The 19,346-nt window shown below is 37.5% G+C and overlaps 2 long non-coding RNA genes across 2 annotated transcripts; one reads left to right on the top strand and one right to left on the bottom strand.

Moving 5' to 3' along the window:
• Positions 1-6,335: 6,335 nt before the first annotated feature.
• On the bottom strand, positions 6,336-7,134 carry LOC308706285. The gene is made up of 3 exons (XR_014032017.1): positions 7,003-7,134; positions 6,551-6,601; positions 6,336-6,475 (listed from the first exon to the last, which is right to left on the bottom strand). It is a non-coding gene; the product is annotated as an uncharacterized lncRNA (long non-coding RNA).
• A 1,406-nt stretch (positions 7,135-8,540) lies between these two features.
• On the top strand, positions 8,541-14,542 carry LOC308706283. The gene is made up of 4 exons (XR_014032015.1): positions 8,541-8,669; positions 9,133-9,252; positions 12,313-12,429; positions 12,629-14,542. It is a non-coding gene; the product is annotated as an uncharacterized lncRNA (long non-coding RNA).
• Positions 14,543-19,346: the final 4,804 nt, after the last annotated feature.

The following is a 19,346-nucleotide window of genomic DNA, read 5'->3' as shown; positions in this document are numbered from 1 at the left end:
TCAAAGACAAGGGGGTCAATCTTGCGAAGTCCTTGTGCCATCGTCACTTTAGGCTAACTTCTGACACCATGTATATATGTGTATACAAACTTACTGACACTTCGTGTAGAACTCAGGTCTGCTCTTTATTATCAACATTTACATCCGCCTTATTTCCGCACCTGCGCTGCTTCACTTTTTCCCAGGGCTCCTACGTCATCAACATAATCTACAGTAACTTTTTTACCTTAACCGAACAGCTTCGGAGTCATTGGAATAGTTATATGACTTTTTTCGGGTTGAATGGTGGTCGTCTCGCACCCCCCCCCAAGCGCATGTGAGCCAAACAACCACCCTTGCAACTTTGGGCCCGCGAGCAAAAAGTGAGAAAACAGCGAAGAAATTGGCAAAGCTGCATAGTGCTGCTTTAATAAATTGGCAAGCAGCTATTATCGAAGTATTTTATAGCATAGAATAAAATGAGAAAATATCTTGAGCTTGTGTTCACTGCAGACCTTATTTCTAAAAACCAATCGTATTTGGGATCCTCTTTACCTGCAGAACTCTGTTCTTATTCAAATGTAATTAAACAAATCCTCAGAAACACAAAGTGAAGACAAACACAAACCATAGGCGTAATGCACCTCACAGAGGTTTTTTATTTTAGAAAAAATATTAAAAATTTATATTGTTAAGAACTTTCCCCAGAACCCCTAAAATGATGCGAAATGATGAGAACATGTTAAATAAGGTGCAATATGCTACTGAAATGTTTTAATACTGAACTACACGTTCAGTTCAACCAGCTGTAGATCCTCCATGACAGAAAAGCGAAAGAACAGAGACGTTGACAGATATGTCAGTCTAGATAAAATACCACATTTCAGTAAACTGACAACCTTCATACTGTACAGTGTTTTACATGGATTTGCTTTAAGATACGCTGCTGCCATTGGTTTAAAGCAAGCACTCAAGGCTTTAGCGTCCTCTTGCGCTACAGGACTCTGTCCAGCAGATGGAGACACACTGTGCAGAATGAGAGCTGAACAACTCAAAACAAGCTGGATGGACAGTAGTAATCTAAAGGGAAAAAAGACAGCAATAAATATAACAATACACTATAACAAGATCAAAAAGTTTTTCAATACAAACTTTATGTTTGCTTGAGAAAGCCAGGCCAGACAGTTTGAATTAGTTTTGAAAGCTTTGACGTTTTTAAGGCTAGGGTGTTGCTATGCATTTGCTAGGGTGTTCAGGATGGTTGCTAGGGTGTTGTTAACGATTTCTGGGCCATTTCTATGGTGTTGCTATATGAAGTTGCTAGTGTGTTAGCTGGTTTCTATGGTGTTGTAGGTGATGCTATGTAGTTGCTATGGTATTATAAGTGGTTGCTAGGGTGTTTATTTTAGCTTAATTTCGGTCACCGATGGAGTTTGGCTTCCTTGCCACTCTTGCTTGTGGCTTGCTTAGTTGTTGACACATAATGTTCAGCAATATTATTGATCTGACTGCACTGACACTGTTGGATTAGAACTGAACTGAGCTAACAATGACATCACTGTTTTCTACAAAGCTGCTTTATGGCTGAATTGAAGTTATTTCATAATTGATTAACTCAGGGAATGAACTGACCTTAGCTGATCAATGACACTATTGTCTTTTTAAAGCTGCTTTACAGCAGAATTGAATTCCTATTGCATCATTTAATCATTCATTTCCTGTTTATCCCGATCAAGCTGCTTTGAAACAATCTGTATTTTATAAAGCAATATAAAAATAAAGGTGACGACTTTTGCTGAGATATATTCTGGGTAGTTGCTAGGATGTTGCTATGCAGTTGCTAGGGTGTTGCTAAGGCGGTATGGGTTGTTGCTAGGGTGTTGCTATGCGTTTTCTGGTGGCTATGGTGTTCTGGGTGGTTGCTAGGGTGTTGCTATGCGGTTGTTAGGTTATTCCTAATGGTTAAAAGCCAAAAACACATTTCGCTCAGATTTCAGTTCCACACATCAGTTGTTTCCCTTTCTCTGTAGATGATCTGTGAATCTCTCACCTCATCTGTGACTGTCTCTGATTCAGCAGAATGAAACTCTACAGGTCCGGCTGCATCCAGACACACTGGAATAATAATAAAAAAAGATTTATGTCTTTATAAACTCTATAAAGAAAAGAATGTGATGTATAGGAAAAACCAAGGCTAGTTGTCACAAGGTATTTCAGTAACAAATGTCAGTAATTTCCAGTTTTGAATTAAAAGCCCAAAGCCGAACATGCTTTCGCTGTAGTTTTATAATTAGGAAAATTCTTGTGAATTTCAGTCCTCTGAACACAGCAAAATACACACATTTAGACAACAATTAATAAGGGTTGATTGTGCTCATCATTCAAATGCTGTCACATTTTAATTGGGGCAAGTTGTCACGCATTTTAAATGTTAGAACTGTATACTTTACAAAAAAAAAAAAATCAATACAATGGTTTGCATTTTCTTTGTTACTTTGTGCTGTACAAATCTGTTTAATTTTAAGTAATCTTCAGGCTTTAAGATTTGTTTAAAAAATAAATCTCCTGAAGGAATACTCACTGAAATAAAAATTGTGACAACTTGCCCCATGCAGCCTTCCCCATCTGTAATAACAAGGAAAACATTTTAAGAACAAAACAAAATTGCAGATAAAATACTCACTGTTTGGTTTTTGCTGCATGCTGTCTCTGCGAATAAGCTTCAGTACGCTTTTCTCCCACGATTCATTGATTTTTGAGTCCTTCTTTCTGCTGTCCATCTCTCATTTAAGACCTTTATCTCTTCTGCAGGGTCTGATCCTCTTCACACCACCTTCCCTCCACAGTGAGTCCAGCGCAATGATTGTCAGTGACTTTCACTTCAACCACAACATTTAAGTAACTCAGCTTTACAAAATGCATAAAAATGTCTTTCATTCACCTTCTGACGACTGTAAAAGTGAATCGATGAGGAGCAGAAATATCCACATTAGTTCTATGTGTGTGTGTGTGTGTGTGAGAGAGAGAGAGAGAATCCTGTAACAACACCTGATGAATGACGAGAACCGAACAAGAGCTCAGAGAAAACAGAACAAACTCATCAAGAGAGAAAGAGGGATAATAAAACAAAAAAGCATAAGTGAACTCAGCGCTGCTCTTATAGGCTAATCTTTGGCTCCGCCTATTGACGCAATCATTAAGGAAACATGACGTAAATATTGAAGAATTCCTTGAACTTACAGTGGAAACAAGCTATTTTTAGCTTCTGTTCTGACATGATTGACTGCACTGATTGCCTAATGCCTCCTGCAGGAAACATGTTTATTTTACAAACTTGAATAAGACACGGCTTTAAATATCAATTCAACAACTGCATTAATATTACCTTGACCTGCATAGGCAAAACAATATGCAAAATGATTTACATGGAATAAATTATAAACAACATACAATAAACGAACACTACTAAAATATTCAAAAGATGCATTTTTTTCCAGATTGATTAGACTTTTAATTACATCAATTAAAGATTGTTTTGTTCTAATTCTATTTATTTTTACTATCTTCAGTTGCATTTGATTATTTGCATTTAGCATTGTTTTTCTTCTGATGACACATGATGACCCGTAGAGAGTTTTCTTACTCAAGTCATTTGAACTTGAAATATGTGAAATATGTGAAATGTAATGCAAAGGTGAATGCAAGATGATTGCCAGATGATGATGCAAATGTGTAGATCGATCTTGTGATTCAGAGAAGGTGTAGTTCAGGAAAACATTTGCACCATTCAAGATTAGATTAGATGTTATTGTGGAAACTATGTCAAATGGCAGTGACAGAGTGCAAGTGATCAGCCTACACTACACCATTCTTCACATCTTTTTCTTTATTTTATGACTATGATTATTATGACTATTTAGCTAATGTATGAGCAAAGCATGTGACATGAAACACAATCACAGAAAAACTTTTCAATTAACTGTGGTGGTAAAAATAGACTTATACTTTATATAAGTCGCTTGGCTGTAATTTGAGTCTGATCAGGCTGAGGAAATTCACCTTTGTGCAGGTTAGTTGTTGTAAAACCAGAATCATCAACACTACATACCTCTTCATTGTGCGCACAAATAGTCAAGAGAGTGAGATGACAGGCAAGAGCTCAAGCATAAAGCAAAGGCCTGAAACTGTATAGCGTTACTTCATTCATTTCAGTTTTCTTTTTTTCTTTTTTTATTCCGCTGTAGTCAATAATTGTATCCCACAAAAATCATCTTTGATCATCATTACATTAACATTTTTCCTGTAAATATAAAATGTTTCATGCCTTAAAATATCTTGAATTTAACTCTACAACCTTGCCTCATTTAGTGCCTTATAACGTCATAATATTCACCGGCTATATTGCTAAATCTGATTTTTCATATCCACAAAAAAATATACTGGGATAACCTGGCAGCTCTCGAGACTCCCTATTGAAAAACAAATATGCTAAGTGTACTTGCAGCCAGACTAATTTAGTATACTTCAAGTGTGTTAATGTTAACTTGAAGTGTGCTATTTTGAAACAACTAATTTTGTTCTAAGTATATTTTAGTTGTAATTAAATTGTAGTAAAGCATAATTGTAAGTGTATTTAGTGTGTTAAATTGGAACAACTTCAGGTATACTTAGTATACTTTAAGTATATGCCTGTGTAGGGTCTAATTACATGCTCGATTAGTGATATTAAAGTGTAATATATTTGTGTTACAAGTACAGTACAAATTCATTATGGGTGTCTTTGAAACATAGGCTACAAGCAATATACCATAAGTAGATGTATATATTTATTTTTGGCTTTTTGCCTTTTATTAGGATAGGACAGTAGCTAGACAGGAAGTGAGATGGGAGAGACGAGATCAGGGAAAGGTCCACGAGTCAGGACTCGAACTCGGGTCTCCTGAAGCACAACGGCGCCGACCATAAGTGTATACAATAAATTGCACAGTTTGCACAAATGCACATTAATAAACAAATAATACTTAGCTATACTTTGTAGAAAATACTATTGTATACTATAATGTATAATGTAATGCATTGTTACAATGATCATTTTCAGCACACAGTATACCTAAAATATATTTTTAATAAAGTGCAAATAAATACACTTTTAAAAATAAACTGAATTTTCACTTCAAGTATATTTTTAGAACTAAGTAAAATTATTTTAAAGTGTGTTAAAAGTTGTATTGTGAAAATAGGTAAAGGCATGATGCTAATATACTTTTAATATATTTAAAAATAGTACAATCTTTGTTTGTATATTTGCAATGTATTATTGAAAAAGGCAATATATTTCACATACAATAAAGTATACTTTTTTTCCATTACGGCTCCCCTGCTAGTTCACTGTTAATGAAATGCTAAAGCTTGCCGTCATGTTGATCTGATTGGTTACAAGGTAGTTTGTGACGTCAGAAACACCAGCGATTTCAAAGCGTGTTTTTGACACTGTCTTTGGTTCACTGCAGTTTTAAGGAGAAAATACTCAGCAATGGTGTCGACTTATGAATTTACACATGGTTTGTCTTAAAGCACATTAAAAACACATAAACAACATTAAAAGCTTGATTTTCACCGCAGAGGGACTTTAAGGCCTAGACTTTTTAAGTGTTTTATTGTTGTTGTTGTTGTTTCTCTCCTGCAGAAGAAATGCATTACACAGTTTCCAGGAGCCTCAGTGCAAAAAGAGTTCATCATTAGTTTTATGTACTTATCTTCACTAATTTTACTGATTTCAATACAATAACATATAAATTGGGAATTACTTTCACAGCTAGCACATGTATTTATCAATGATTGCTTTATATTATAGGATGTTCTACTACTGACAAGTGATGTTACGCAGACACATCTATTGGCTAAATTCAATATTTATTGAGCATTGTATAAACATGGTAATTTAGACATTAAAGAATACATTTGGGGCCGAGAACAAGGTATAAACAGACACAGTGTGATGTTGTAAATACACTTACATGACCTTCACAAAGTGTTCAACAGAATCCAAATTATACAGACATTTAATCCCTGCTGATCATGTGCTCACGCAGCTCAAACAGAGATCATTGTGCACTTGAACAAGACTTGACACCGGTCATAGGAGGTTCTTAAGATAAAAATAACTTCTAAACGGAAGTAAATGACACGTTTAAGGAAATATATTTAGCATCTCTAGACAGTTTGTGCAACATGAACTACCTGTTCAAATAGGAGGAAGATTTGATCTTCTTTATCATTGTCTGATCATTATGACAAAATATATAAGCCAGTGCACTACACATATTAAATCAAAATCAGTTTAAATATGTACACAGTACAGTTATAGCCTTGCATGAACACTGGGGCATTTTCAGAGGAAAATATTAGTGTTTTGTATTCCAGTCTCATTCTGATTCACCGACTGAAAGTAACGTGAAGAACATTCTGCCAGTTAGATGAGAAAGCTTGCAGCTTTCTGAAGAGAAAACACAGTGTTAGAATCAAAACACGTGCAGGTTTATTTTTTGATTATGAGCTGTGAGTCTCTGACCTCATCCCTGGATTTCTCTTTTCTCCGCAGGTCCGTCAGGATCAAGAGAGACTGAAAGCAAACAAACAGACGTTCAGGCTACGGTTTGAGAGAGTCACATGATCATATTCCACACTGAAATCATAATGAACGCCACGATGCAAGAGCAGTTAAATGATCTTAATATGACATTTCTTCATCTTTTATCAATCTGTGATAACTTTTATCGATCGGTGAAACCTATTGAAAAGTAACTTGATTTAATATGTGATATAATATTCTGATTTATCATGATCCAATTCCATGCATTAAATTGGACTAAAAACTCAAGTTAAGTGTCAACAGTCATCATTCACTTTATATATACATATCTGCACTACCGCAAATGTTATTATTATAGTAAACATACACATCATATATAGGCACTATGGATATTTGTGTTAAAATCTGAAATTCCTCTCAAACTTTCTTACACTTTGGTCGATATATTTCGAGACTGTTTTTCTGCTGCAGAATTAGATGTTTTCTGAATCCACAGGCTTTTTCTTTTCTGGTAATTGTGTTTTCCTTCTGCACAGGTTTGTCTTCATCTGTCATCTTTTCTTTTCCTTTAGCTGCGTTTCGTTCTCTTTCTGGCATTTCTTTTAGCTTTCTTGTCATATTACTGGTACAAAGTCTTATTCATCTTATTTTGGGGTATCAGAGAACATCTGCAAAACACACAAAATATATAACCGCGTCAATATTAAAGAGAAATCATGCATTTCTGACTCTGGACAAACACTCTATTACAGAGTAATCAGATATACAGTGCAGGCCAAATGTTTGAGACCATATTGACAAATCTAGAAAATATTGTGGATTTTAAACATTTTTAACTTCTTCTCTATAGGGATAATTAATCATGTGTTCACAAATGAGTGATTATTGATTATGTTAACTCTTAAAAGCAGTCGCATTTACTTGCTTCCAGTGAAAAAAGCACAATGATCTTTGCAAAAAAGCGACATACAAAGTAGTTTGTCTGCTTTCAACTCAAATTCTGAAATGTAGTTTGTAAGAGTTGTTTTAAATCAGAGCTATGCATTATCTTTATCTGAAAACGATGTAGAAATACCAAACAAACGAACGACAGCAGAAAACACTCACCTAGATCCAGATCTGGAAATATTTATTTCTATTTTTTCATTTAAATCCTTGGAGAAGACGGCTAAAACCTCAGACTTTAATCACAGCCGAGAACAGCAGAATCCACCAGGAAATGACTGAGTAAATATTTCAAACAGCTTCTGTGACGCATGATGCAAATGGTTAAAGTGCCTGAACTGGTTTAGCCTCTTTTTTTCTTTTAAAATCCATCTGGTCTTTGTTAATACTTTACAATGACTGATAATCCAGTTGATTACATTAGAGTTTGGCCACAGCAAGAAGACATTTAATATCATGTATGACATCACCTAATGAGTCACTCATTTCTATTAGCAAATAAAAAACTATTTTCAAAATATTTGCATTAAATTCATTGCATTACAGGGACATTTATTTTCCTACTGCGTGTGTAACCCGTCTCTACTGATGAATCCAGATCTGGTCTCTCAGAGCTGAATTCAATGTCAAGGTTTTTCTTTTCACGCTGATTCAGGATCAGATCTTTTGAGAGCTGAAATCCAACCACACAACAAAAATAGAAACATTTGCATAAAACAACCTTTAAGTAACTCTTATTATAAAATAATAATTTATTCATAATTTTTATATGCAATCCAATATGCAACACAAGTGAATAGTTGTAATTGAAGTGTTTGAACAGATCAAGTAAACAATGAGTGAATTTGATATTTCTTCTCATATTCCTTAACTCCAGGCATACCAATAATAGGGAAGCATCTAAACTCATTACATATAGTATCCCAAATCAAAAAAAGAATAATAATAATATATCAGCCAAGAAAACAACATTTAATCTATGAAGGTTATATAGTTTAATATGGTTTCCGCCAGTAGAGGCGCTTGAGCAACCGACGCAATGACACACATCCGAGTCTAGGAGAAGAAGAGAAGTGAGCGAGGGAAGGGGACATAAACATGAGAAGTGGAACACAGCCGTTCATTCTGCTCTAAATCTGCTGTTTTTCAGACTGTGAGTACATTCATTTGATCATTTATTAGGAGAAATCTAAAGCCAAGCGACTAAACGAGTCTGTTCATTTATTGAATCACTCAGAAATTAATCAGAAATGAACCGACTGATGTTGTTCACTACGCTCGTGAAACCTAAACTCGTTACTGACTGTTTTTTTCACATAACAATTTGTGAAGATTATGAGTTGTGTTTTTATTTTATGTAATGAACAAATGAAACATGTTAAACAGAGTTTTTAAACTGTTTCTTAACATGTTAAACTGTTTCTTAACATGTTAAACTGTTTCTTAACAGTTGTTTGAGCAAAACACTTAAAGCTGAATAACTGAGAGTGATTGTAAGTGTGATGATCATCTGCTAAATGAGCAACAACGACCACAATTCACTCCTTCAGTCAGTGAAGCTCCCACAGCCGTTCATGAGAGTTTAAATGCTGGGGAATATTCCCATCTTCCCACAGGAGAAGAAGAAGCAAGCAGGAGGAATTACTCCAGGAGAAACTACGGACATACGATTGTAAAGATGGAGATTAAGGAAGAACCCTGCAGAACAAAAGATGAAGATACAGAGGAACAAATAGGTTGGTGTTTTCCTTCATTCTCTTAAAGTGGCCCTATTATGCTAAAGGTTACCAATTTTGTTTTGGAATTTCTTACAACAGGTTTACATGCATCAAAGGTAAACATAATAATAATAATAATAATAATAAAAAAAGAAAACAGTTAAAATTTCTGACAATATAGGCCTACACTGCACATCACCACATTTTTCAATGATTCTCAAAAGACTTGTCCATTGATTGATTCAGTGTTTCTACATCCCTACTTTCCGACAAAAATATTTAATGATTAAAAAAAACTGTCTTCACTTCAACAAACACTTTTCAAGACAGAAATTTACCTGATGAATGTTATAACTGAAGCTGAAACCTATGCTTGATGCAAAAAAACTGACATAATTGGTTCTCACCCGTTTGAGCTTCTGTTTAATGTGCATAAGATGGAAGAAAGTAAAATGCAAAAATGTAATGAGCACTTTTCAAGTTGTAATAAAATGTTAGGGTGTAAAATCTACATTTTTTTCCAGGAATGTAATCAAATAAAAGTACAAGTAATCAGTTTAAATTGCACTTGAGTAAAGTACAAATCCCCAAAATAATACTTAAGTATTTTACAATCCTGCCGTGGAGTCAAACTGTGGTTGAAGGCCCATTTCCATGGAGTTGCAAGAATGGTAACCGTCCAAGATCATTTGCTGCACATGGTATATGAATTTAAAAGATTGATGGAAAAATAGTTAATGTAGGATTTTAGATTTGTTCAGGAAATATAAATATGGACTCATCGGGATCCTCACCCGCCTGGTCCTCTTTCCACTATTGACAGAAGTGAGAGGAAGAGGATCAGGCGTGACTTTTTACTGCGCCGAGTCGAAGTACTTCCAAAAGTGATATTCCGCCATACATTATAGTTATCCTTTTTAACCCGCTTAGAAAAGCGCCACGTTTTATTTTGTGTCACCATACTTGGTCGTATAACTACTTGCGTAACTGTTTTTAAATATGGAAAACTCTGATGTGTTTGGTCACTTCTAAATTCATTGCTGTTAGATACCATTGAATGAACTGGGCTAAGCTAAGTGCTTTCAAAGTGTCACCGCGCCAGAGTGATTAAGTGCACGCACTGAGATGAGAGAGGTATGTATCAACTCGTCTTAGTTAAGGGAATAACATAGTTTAATATGAAAAAAACGGTGGAGTATCCCTTTAAGCCAACAACCTATGTTTCCAAACTTCCTACGGTGGTTTTGTCTCGATCAGTCTAACGGTTTCGAAGATATTGGCAGATGTTTTTTAAGCGCTAAATCACAACGCTACACAAACTGTAAGGCAAACCCTAGCATGTTTGGTATTGTTGGACTCGGCAATGATTCAGGAACCTAAAGAGATGACTCCTGTGAAAATAAGTCAACCACACCCAGAGTTATAAGCATTTGAAAAATTTGCCACTAGGTGACGCTGGTTCGAAACTTCCCAGGCTCCTTTAGGGCATCACACTGATGACCGATACCGAGTTTCATAACGATACGTTCATAAAATACAGCGTTTTGGTGCAAAATTCAAAATGGCCGATGTCTAAAATAGTCGATATGGAAAAATTGGATATCAGTCGACTCGGCTATATATTTTGCTACTAGCCCTTACGGTTCAAAAGTTTTTAGCATAAATATGAGTGAAACTTTGGACAGTTGGTGGCGCTAGAGGGATTGAGTTAGAGAATCCAAATTTGCTATGGTGACTGTTCAAACTGTCTTCTGTCAGTATGCCAAATTTCATAACTTTCCCACAAGCGGTTTTATGGGCTGCCATAGACTTCCCTACGGAAGAATAAGAACGCCAACGATTTCAAGCGGTGCCTACGCACTTTTACTAGCCTGGATGCCAGCCGAACTTAGCCCTGCCCACAACATTTTTAGGTTGGGAAGTTCGGACTGGACTCGATCCGTTGAGGAGCTATTATGCCCGAACAAAAATTGTTCGGACCAATCAACTTGTCAGGGCGGGGTTTATGCGATGACGGACAGATGAGCAACAGTAACGTAATCATCCACGTAATCCTCCACGTCATCAATGAGCGCTTGGGTTGAATTCAAATGACTGCCGCTGGAGAATTGTGATTGCACGAGTTCACGCTTATAAATAAGTCAGATAGAATAAATGCATATTTGGCGTGCTGTACGAGGAGAGGGCTCGGGCTCGGTATTCGGACCGAACCCAAAGTACTTCCCCGTATTCCTGGCTGTGGAAGGACAAGCCGAGAGTGAGTGGAGGGATGCTGAAAACTGTCAAGGAATGTTAGGTGAGTTGACAGAGTGATAAATATATGCTTCCTCTCATGCTGATAGTGTAGACCGTAGACGGTTGATTGGATTGATTATTGAATGTGCTCCTCCTGAACTTTGTTTATGAAACATCATGTGTAGATTCATCGCGAGAGCCATCGCGTCTGTTATAGAAGATATCGACAGCGCATTAATTTTAAAAGAGGAAGAGAGAACCGTGATCAAGGCATTTGTCGATCGGAAACATGAATGAAAAACATACGTCACTTACTCCGTTGCTCTGATTGGTTGTAGGTCTATCCAATCGAGTGCAGAGGCATTTTCTTTCCTGGTTCGGTTGAAACACGCCTCATAATCACAGCCCAGTGGAGCAGTATCAGACTCACATTATGACTAGAATCTGAGTATGACGACGTCAGGCTACACTTTCACTGCTTGGCCCCTAAATACTTCAAAAAAAGGATACATTTTGTAAAAGTTTATCCTGGGGTCTTCTTATCCCATTAGGGGCCACTTTAATAATATTTTACATTTTCTGCTATAACAAATAAATGAGCAAATGTTTCTATTTATTTTCTATAATAACACATTAGCTGATGCATCATCATTCTGCACATGCTAAACTTATATCTAAATATTTTGCAAATGAAATATGTCTAAAACAGAAATATGTTAAAAAGTAAATCCACATTGTTCTAAAGGGGGCATCTTCCCCCATTTTACCCTACTATTAGAGTAAAACATTTGCACCTGGATAATATTATATTAATAATAATAATATATTTCCATCTTCCCACAGGAGAAGAAGCAAGCAGGAGGAATTACTCCAGGAGAAACTACAGACATACTATTGTAAAGATGGAGATTAAGGAAGAACCCTGCAGAATAAAAGATGAAGATACAGTGGAACAAACAGGTGGTGTTTTCATTCATTCTCTTTAATATAATATTTGAAGACTACATGTCTATTTTTTCATGTATTAATTATATATAATAATTATTAGCATTAATAATTTACTAATTTAATTTATTTACTGGTATTGCTACTGACTACGATGATACTTCATTTTATTTTTAATTTGTCCTTTAATGAAATTATGGGAATTTAATTTTAGATCCTATGGATGTGAATGTTTTGAAACATGAGTTTCGAAGACCTCATTTCACAAATGAAGATGGAAACATTTCACAGACTGAAAATAATTTCATACAGAAAAGTGCTGGAAAAACTGGGGTCAAAGGATCTTTTGCCTGCTCAGAGTGTGGAAAGTGTTTCGCAGATAAATCAAAACTTAACAGACACATGAGAATTCACACTGGAGAAAAACCTTTCACATGCACTCACTGTGGAAAGAGTTTCACATATAGAAGTATTCTTGAAGATCATCTGCGCCGACACTCTGGAGTGAAGTCGTTCAGCTGTGATCAGTGTGATAAAACATTTGTTTTTTCATCAAGTTTAAATTCACACCTTAAAGTTCATGCTGGTTTGAAGCCTCACATTTGTACTTTCTGTGGAAAGAGTTTTTCACTACTGAAGTATTTAAAAGATCATGAGAGTATTCATACTGGTGTGAGACCTTATGTGTGCTCTGACTGTGGGAAGAGCTTTAGTACATCCAGCCACTTAAAAAAACACCAGAGAGTTCACACTGGAGAGAAACCGCACAAGTGCTCACACTGTGAAAAGTGTTTCGCTCGGTCAGATTACTTGAAAGAACATGAGAGAATTCATACTGGAGAGAAGCCGCACCAGTGCTCTTCATGTAGAAAGAGTTTCACCCAATCGTCTAGTCTACAGTATCATAAGAGAAAGGGTTGCCTGAAGTTTCCTAAATAAGCAAAAGTTCATGTTCAGGGGTGTCATTTATAATACTGTGCGTAGGATCCTTACTAAAATTGTATGTGCGCCTGAAAGCCAAAAATGACGTACGCAAAAAAATATTCAGACTTATAAAACTGTTCGTATGCCAGAACCTGCGCAGAATTCACTTTATAAATCCCAGTCAGCGGAAGATTGTGCGCACATGCGTCTCCACCCCGAAATAACCATATATGGAGCTTTTTGCATTTCCTCATCTGCATATCATTTGCATATGATTATTCATCCACGTGATAACGTTTAACAGTACAAGACACATTACATTAATAAAAATCATGTACTTGCCTATCCTTGCCTTGTTTTTGAATACATAAATCAAATAGTGTAAAATACATTTCATTTTTTTCCACTGGCCGAATAGTATTTTTAATTGATTTATATTTTTAATGGAAACAGACAGGCCTTGGGCATTATTTGCACGAAACTATTTTCTCAGACAATCTTGTATTATCATGATAAGCAATTATCTCTTTGGTTAAAACATTAAAACACAGCACGCTACAGGAAAAACATTGCATCCACAACAAATATTTCTGTTGATTGAATTTGAATATAAAAAATGTTGTAACTTCTCAGTAATGATTTCATGTTTAAGTGTTCTCCATTCATTTGAATGGCATATTTAATCTAAATGTTTATATCAGAAGTAAAACATAATTTAAATCATTATTTTATTTATTTAAACTGTTATTTGCATCAGTTTCACTAAACGGCCCAACGCACTCGCTGGCGCAGACATTTAAGAAAGGATGGATATTTGCTTCAAGTGACAGTGTGACGGCGTACGCACATTTTCAGCCCCGTTTTGTGAGTACGCCACGTTTATAAATGAGACCCCAGGTGCATCACTTTCATGTTAATAGTTTGATATTGGGAAAAATCAACAGATGGAATTTCTTGCAACACAGCGACAATATCTGAAAGAGAAATTTGTAAAAATTACATAGAGGCATGGTGAGGATTTTTTATATTTGCGAGTAAATATAGTGAAACTAATCATCCCCATCGATATTCTGTACAAATTAATTTAGTTAGTTTGGCTGTTAAGAGGTGATGCACTATTATAAATGTCATTCATTATATCTATACTTACATTGTATGTAGAATTTGTTTCAATAATAAAGGAACAAAACTCTTTGAGTGGCTTAAGTCATGAGTATTTTTTTTTTCATGAACATAAAAAGCAATATCATGAGTCAGGGTTTACAGCCGCTACTTCCTCGTTCCAAATAATGTACATCCTCGATCTCCGACATCTGAATCACACCCTTGAAACGGCCGTTCAAGATGCCAACATTGAAACCAATCCTCTCTAGGGCGTGTCCAGGGCATTGTTTTTTCACAGTGGATCTGAAAGTTGCCTACTTTCATATCCAAATAGCCCCCCATCACAGACTGCTCTTGAGATTTTCGTTCGAGCAGTTGGCTTACCAATATACTGTCCTTCCATTTGGACCGTCTCTAGCTCTTTATTCGTCTCTATTGATGCAGCTCTCTCCCCTCTGAGACCGAATGGATTCCACGTCCTGAACTACCTCAACGACTAGCTTGTACTGTGCGTTCACAGATCCTTACTCCTCAGCCATTTGGACTGCCTGGGACTCAGGAGCCAAGAGCTCACTGTCTTCCAGCCAACAAATCTCGTTCTAGTGAGCAGTCCTCAATTCAGCCCAAATGTGGGCCACGCTCACACCGGAGCGAGCCTTGACGATTCAACAGCTTGCGGCGTCTTTCAATGTCAGGGTTTCATCCCTCCCCACAAAGTTTCAGAGGATGCTGGCCCTCTGCATCATCAGTACTTCAGCTGTACTTCAGCAGCGTTTCCAACACGGGTTTGGGCGCTCTGTACGAGGGCAGGCTGACTTCTGGCTCCTGGTCAAGCGCGGAGAAAAAGCTACACATCAACTGCCTGGAAATGCTGGCAGTCTTCTTGGCCCTCATAACTTTCCTGCCAGACCTGAGTGGGCACCACCACGTCTTACGGCGCTGATCCACTTGTCCGTGCGACACTTCTGTCACGCCGCTCTCCACTATATTCCTATGGGTGACGTCAAGCGACTTTGTCAATGCATTCCGGGAAGGCGGCGCTTCATTTGAAAAAATGCTGCGCGTCAAAAAGCTGGCCGTTGCCCATCTTTATGCAAATGAATTCCGTTGAACGCGACGCGTCTATCCAATAGAAGTAGAGCATATGGAGACGGAGGGAAGTCTCTCGCAGGTCCTCTGTTCTAATACGCTACATTTCCCGCTCGGTCAAAACCACGCCCTTAGCGGTAAACGCCCATCAACGTACCAATGTGGGGAGGCGTCGCGACAACACGCGACAGTTGTGTCGGACAAATGGATCAGCGCCGTTAGTCTGCTCGGACAACATGGCAGTGGTGTCATACATAAACCACCAAGGTGGGCTTAGATCGAGGCCTCTGTACCAGCCAGCCAGACGCCTCCTCTTGTGGGCACAACTCAATCTGGGCTTGCTGAGGGCTTGCAATCTCAATCTGCGCTTGCTGACGCTCCATCCCCAGATGGTTCACACAATTTGGAGTGTTTTTGGGACTCGACCTCTTCGCTTCAGAAGACAACTCTCACTGCACAATATATTTCTCAAAGGACAAGGATGGCATTTCTTTGTCACTACTTAGAGCCTGTTGCAAGAAAGAGTTTGAACATAAATCTCTGTCTCTGTGGTAAAATATTCCAGGAACAATTAAGTCAATCTTCCAAGTCAAGTCACCATTATTTATATAGCACTTTTTACAATACAGATTGTTTCAAAGCAGATTTACAGTGATAACAGGAAAATAATGCAACAAAGTTTGTTTTTCCGCTGTACAGCAGATTAGGAATAAAATAGCATCATAGTCCAGCTTAAGTTAAGTGATGGTTAATTTCTGTTAAAAAAAAGTATTAATTTAGTTAATTATCTATAAAGCCAGTCTGAAGAAAGCAGTGATGTCATCGTCCAGCTCAGTTCAGTTCTGATATAATGGTGTCAATACAGGCAGATCAGTAATATTGTTGAATATTACGTGTCCCCAAAAGAGCAAGCCAAAAGCCAAAGGCGACAGTGGCAAGGATCCAAAACTCCATCAGTGACATAATGGAGAAAAAAACCTTGGGAGAAACCAGGATCAGTCTCTCAATTCTCCTCTGGTCAACAAATGAAGTGTATGATTATGATTTAGGCAGCATTACAGGTCAGAAGTCAGATTGGATCAGAACATTCAGAGTATTTATCCAGTTCCATCTGGTTTAAGATCGGTCATCACGCAGGTATAGGGACGAGTTTGTTGAGGATCAGTCGTGTCAATGAGGCCTTTCACAGGGGAGAGTCTAGTTAATACAATCTCAGGATTGATGAATATTAATCGCATTCGCTCAAACTAATTTGCTGAAATCAAAATGGGGATGAGTGCCAGCCAATGAGATTGCCGTTTGTGCATTAGTCCCGCCCACTACCGGAGAAACCCGAAAATCTTCTGCTTGTTCTTAAAAGCTGAATAATTCAAATGAACTCTGTTATTTTGACAGGGAAACACAACAAAGAATATAGTTTTCATGTAGCATGTCAATTCTGCATGGGTTTTAAGGCTCTCTCACTCTCTTTTTGCATATGTGAGAAACACAGCACTCTCAGCAAAGCGACGGTGAGTCGTGCGCTTTCACACTAGAGTTTACCGAACGTCAAAGGTCTACAGGTACGCTGCGCACAGATCACTTGACTCATGAGGGTTTAAATGCTGGGGAATATTCCCATCTTCCCACAGGAGAAGAAGCAAGTAGGAGGAATTATTTCAGGAGAAACTACGGACATATTGTGTAAAGATGAAGATTAATGAAGAACCCTGCAGAATAAAAGATGAAGATACAGAGGAACAAATAGGTTGGTGTTTTCCTTCATTCTCTTTAATGACTGATGAGGAACATTAAGATGAAAACTGAAAAAAGGACAACATTTTTGCTTAATTGTGCCTAGTATATTTATTGTTCTCATTTCTCCTTTGTTTGAATTTTGAAAATTTGATATGTTGATTTTAGACTTGATGGAAGTGAATGAAGACAAACAACATCAGTTTCAAAAACCTCAGCATTTCAAAAATGAAGATGGAAACACAGTCATTCAACAGACCGAAAAGTGTGTCACACAAAAACAAGCTGGAAAATCTGGAGTCAAAGAAATCTTTCACCTGCTCTGAGTGTGGAAAGAGTTTCAGTCATATGAGGAAACCTTTAAATACACATGAGAATTCACACTGGAGAAAAACCGTTCACATGCTCTGTGTGGAAAGAGTTTCAGTCAGAAAGGACATCTTAACATTCATCAGCGCCGTCACTCTGGAGTGAGAACATTCAGCTGTGATCAGTGTGAGAAAACATTTGTTCTGGAATCAAACTTAAGAAGACACTCAAAAACTCATACTGGTGTGAAGCCTCATGTTTGTTCTTTTTGTGGAAAGAGTTTTTCACTACTACAGACTTTACAAGGGCATGAGCGTATTCATACTGGTGTGAGACCTTATATGTGCTTTGACTGTGGAAAGAGTTTCACTACATCCAGTGCCTTAAAAAGACACCAGAGAACTCATACTGGAGAGAAACCGTACAAGTGCTCTTCATGTGGAAAGAGTTTCACCGCATCATCTAGTCTACGGTATCATGAGAGAAAGCATTGCCCGAAGTCGTCTCATCTAAAGCCGCGTTTCCACCGCAGGAACTTTCCCCAGGAACTAGGAACTTTGGGCTGGTACTCGATGTGTTTACACCGCAGGAACCAGGGTCTAAATGAAGTTCCGGGTAAATATTTCCCCCTCCGATAGTCCCTGCTCACGAGGTAGTACTTTTTCAAAGTTCAGGAACTTTCAGGGGTGGGACTTGTGCGCTGCACAAGCTGATTGGTTGTGTTCACGCCGCATTTTGGTTGGATGACTCCACGCAGCATTTTCTTTATTTTTAACCTCCCTTTTAAAAAGTGGCTTCATGCAGTAAAGTTGTCTGTCTGCAAATATGGAATTTAATAAAAAAAAACTGGGGGACTGGCGACGAGTTTCAGGCTTTATTATTTGGGTATTTGTGGAAGAGGAAACTTTCTGCGCGTTCGTCACAGCCATCTCACGGCCAATGTCCGCAATAGCTGATAACATACAATTTTATATCTAACGTTAGCATTACGAGCTCTGAACACGCTTTATCAGTGCTCGTCTCTTTTCTGCCACAGCTTTTAATATTAAGTCATTATGTTTACACATTGTCATCTATTGCAAGGCAAACCATGTTACAAATTTACTATAACAGGATTGAAATAGCGCATTGAGGTTGGTAACAAACAACTATTTACAAGACTGTCACTATTTATGATTGATAGACGGGGTTCAGGCTTTTTTTAAGAGTATTTGCGCAAAAGGAAATTTTTGCGCGTTCGTCCCAGTCATCTCACAACGTACCTTGTCTAATTTTATACGCACACGAGCTTTCTGAACACGCTTTAGTATCAGTGCTCGTCTATTTTGTTATGTTAATTAGCCTACCTCGTTAGTAAACCAATAACTGCAGCACAGTTTGAATCTCCTTCATACTTATAAATGTGGCGCTCAAAACTGATTACTGTCCGTCGCAGACTGGGAGGAGCAGTTGCGCGCAGTTTACCTTCCCGGTACTTTAGACCGCGGTGTAAACGCAGAAAGCAACCGGTCTGGGGCAAAAAAGGTTCCTGGGAAAAAAGTTCCTGGGACAAATTGTTCCGGGTAATTTCGGTGGAAAAGCGGCTTAAGTGAGCAAAGTTCACATTCACGTCCATCATTTACAAATTTTGTACTTCCAAGTGTTGCCCTTCTTTTTTCTCGACCGCTGTAACATGATTTATACTTAACTTCTAACACTTGTTTTGCATTAAAAGATTCCTACAATTTTCAGGTAAAGCGTGGTGAGATTATTGTCATTTTTTTTAATTATAT

Source organism: Scardinius erythrophthalmus (genome assembly GCF_964197995.2).
Source record: "Scardinius erythrophthalmus genome assembly, chromosome: 17".
NCBI lineage: Eukaryota > Metazoa > Chordata > Actinopteri > Cypriniformes > Leuciscidae > Scardinius > Scardinius erythrophthalmus.
This window is presented reverse-complemented; position numbering and strand designations above follow the sequence as displayed.